The sequence below is a fragment of the Etheostoma cragini genome, chromosome 4 (assembly GCF_013103735.1).
Source record: "Etheostoma cragini isolate CJK2018 chromosome 4, CSU_Ecrag_1.0, whole genome shotgun sequence".
NCBI classification, from domain to species: Eukaryota; Metazoa; Chordata; class Actinopteri; order Perciformes; family Percidae; genus Etheostoma; species Etheostoma cragini.
The window spans coordinates 24007542-24011004 of NC_048410.1; positions in this window are offsets into that span (position 1 = coordinate 24007542).

Here is a 3463-nt window from a genome sequence, read left to right on the forward strand (position 1 = left end):
GCATGTTACTTTGTCACTGTGAAGATTTGAGCATGCTAATGTTAGCGTTTGGTTCAAAGCACCGCTGTGCCCAACTACAGCGTCACTCAACCGCTAGCAAGGGCTGTAGACCATTTCCATTCTACGTATTAAAGTTGCTGTTGATTCACAGCAACTTAAACTTACAGTTGGCTCAGTTTAAGAGTGGGGGGAGGATGGAGGCTGTTGTCAAAACGATGCAATGCACGACGGAAATGGGGGGAGGGGCATATAAAACGTGACTCTAAACACCACTCAGTTCGCATGGTCCTACAAGACTCTGGTCCATTAGCCTGGTCCTACCAGACTCTGGTACATTAGCCTGGTCCTACCAGACTCTGATACATTAGCCTGGTCCTACCAGACTGGTCCATCAGCCTGATTATTCTTTGGGCATTTTATAGCAGTAACCAGAGGAGCCAGTTCATTGGAAGGCCGCTTCCTAAGTGTAGGACTAACAGACTCAAGGACTCCTTTGTCCCTCATGCCATTACAACTCCTCACTCGGGGGGGAGGACAGTACACACACATCTGGACTCACATAAATACCTAGACGATTTAACACTTTAACACTTGACTTGACACTGACACTATATGACAATTTATGGTAAATGTCTTTTTTTATGGCCAAAGTTTTTTTGTTTTGTTATTATTATTACTGTTATATTTATTCTGTCTTCCTCTTTTTTCTCTCTATACTGTATTCTTCTTGCTAAAAACAGATGCTGATGCAGATGCATCCCAAAATGATTATTAAAGAGAAGTCTAAGTCTAAGTCTTTATTTATATGACAGCTGAAGACATGAAAGGGAAGAAAGAGAGAAGCTGTTGAAGACATGCAAACAAAAAGACACAGAGTGAAACCCACACGTTCCTTACATGCAAGATTTTGAAAACTAGCACGTTGCCAACAAAAACAACCACGTCATAAAAACACGATGGACTGTTCTGTAGTGATTTTGTTATTTAATTATCATAAAAAAGGTTTTATGTTACACTGTTTAATCACTGTTTTGTGCTCTTTTCCATTCTGAAACGCAGTCACACAGACAGCTCACTTGTCCTTCCCCAGACACAATCCATGCCCTGTAGGCACTGCTCGCAAGGCAGCTGATCATCAACTGTGTCTGAAGTAATAGTAGCCAGAGGGCCAGGTGAACACGCACGTTATGTTTTTCCCTGTTCTCTTCGCAGACACACTGACTAAGTCACAGTACAGGGTGTGTCTTCTGACTCAACACACACATACACACACGCAGAGGTAACTGCACACTATACAACTTCAGACAAGTACCGTCACGCCTTCAAACCCTGTGGATAGTAGCTGTAGCTGTGATTAATTTCTTGGTAGCAGCCTGTTTCCTCTCTGTCAACACTGGTCCCTAGTTACACTGAAATGGAGCCAAGGCTGCTCTAATTAAGTCAGAACAAAGTCATGTCAACATTTGGCATCTTTGCATTCTGTGACATTTAGTCTCCCCGTGATTAGTATTTTATATTATATATTACTTTTATTTTAAAGTGAGGCACTTATGAAACATTTACGGTCACTTTGTTCTATGCTGTTGCACTTCTTTAACAGTCAGATATGGCAGAGCAAACTACAATTACTGTTACAAAATGATGTAATTTGATGCATTTACTGTCACAAGTTCTAGACTTCTAAATATTAGCCAATGGTTGGTAACAAGTATTTCTATTCCTAAGCGATTACGATCTAAAGTGACAAATTGTTTTTGAATAATTCAACAACCATCACAAGAAGAGATCAGCTGTCATTGTTTCTCCCATGAAGGGGGATTCAAAAGGCAAGAACTTGGTGGACACTACAAGAACAGCCTGTCCAGACAAAAGGGAGCTGTTTGAAAAAACATCTTTTCTGAGACAACCTTACAAGGTGGGTCGAGGAAACAACAGCAAATCTGGAGCAGCAGCACTTTGTACTGTTTCTTCCACTACTCTTTGTCCATTAAAGGTGAAAAAAGAAAAGATATGATACGCTACACATGCAGCAGCTCAGCTCTCTTAAAAACAGGAATAATGCAAACATTTTGAATATTTGAGGAATTGCTTCTGTACAACCCCTCAAACACACAACATGCAATTACTGGTAAGTTGTACAACATGGTACAAGGAACAGAGTGTAACAGCCAAGCATTCCCAGTGTTCTTTCTGGTTAGTTCTGTAGTCAAATAGAGTCCAGATCCACATGATACAAGCCTTCCGTGATTGCGCACTGCCCCCAACCCCTCTTCCACGCAGTTGCTAGTAACCAAGGAGGACTCTGAGGATAAAAAAAAAACATGATGGACTCTTCAGAAGAGCTCATTATCTTCACTCGAATTATTGTGCAGGAAAGTCTCCGGACAACACAATCTTTTGAACATCGTCTTACTGAGGAATCCAGAGAGATTGTGTTGAGCTGATAGTCTTAATTAGTTTTGTAGTAACTCATTTGGCAACGGCTTGAATGTAACGGACGTTCATTAATATCAAAAAGTTAAGCACTAAAGCTTTAAAAGGTGTTATTACTGTTATTGACATCATTTAGGGCTGTCAAAATGAAAACATTAATAAAATAACATTCCTTAATGGCACTCAATTTTTGTACCCATATTATGAATTTGGGGTGATATTTACAGTCTCTGGTGCTTCCACACGCATACAAACTTAGAAAATAACTATCCATGCTGTTTTGAGTGAGATACGTTTTCTGAATGTCCTCTGTCTTCAGCCTCTGGGTGAGCTGTTTAACATCTGCACGGCTTTCTACGTCACTAGCCGAGATGAAGTGGCTAACTGTGGCACATGCTAGCGCTAGCATGTTAGCTCGTTCTCAATGGCAAACACTAATTGACCATAATCTCCAAAAGAACTACTTCCATGTCCCTGTTCTGCAGGTATTGCACAGGTGGCCCTCGTCTAGAAGAAGTCTCCCAGCTAATCCTATATCCTAGTACAGAAGTGAGATGTCACACTCTGTAGGACAAAGGACTTATCTCTGTACTTGTGTTATTAGATCTTAGTGCTGCACTTGATACCATTGACCATTATATCTTATTACAGAGATTGGAACATTTAATTGGCATTAAAGGGACTTCTCTAAGCTGGTTTAAGTCTTATTTATCAGATCGATCTCAGTTTGTTCATGTTAACGATGAATCCTCTGTGCACGCCAAAGTTAGTTATGGAGTCCCACAAGGATCTGTGCTCGGTCAAATCCTGTTCAATTTATATATGCTTCCTTTGGCAGTATTATTAGGAAACACTCCATAAACTTTCATTGTTATGCAGATGATACTCAGTTATATCTATCAATCAAGCCAGATGAAACTAATCAGTTAGCTAAACTACAGATGTGCCTTCGGGATATTAAAACCTGGATGACCTGTAATTTTCTAATGTTAAACTCAGATAAAACTGAAGTTATCGCTCTCGGACCCAA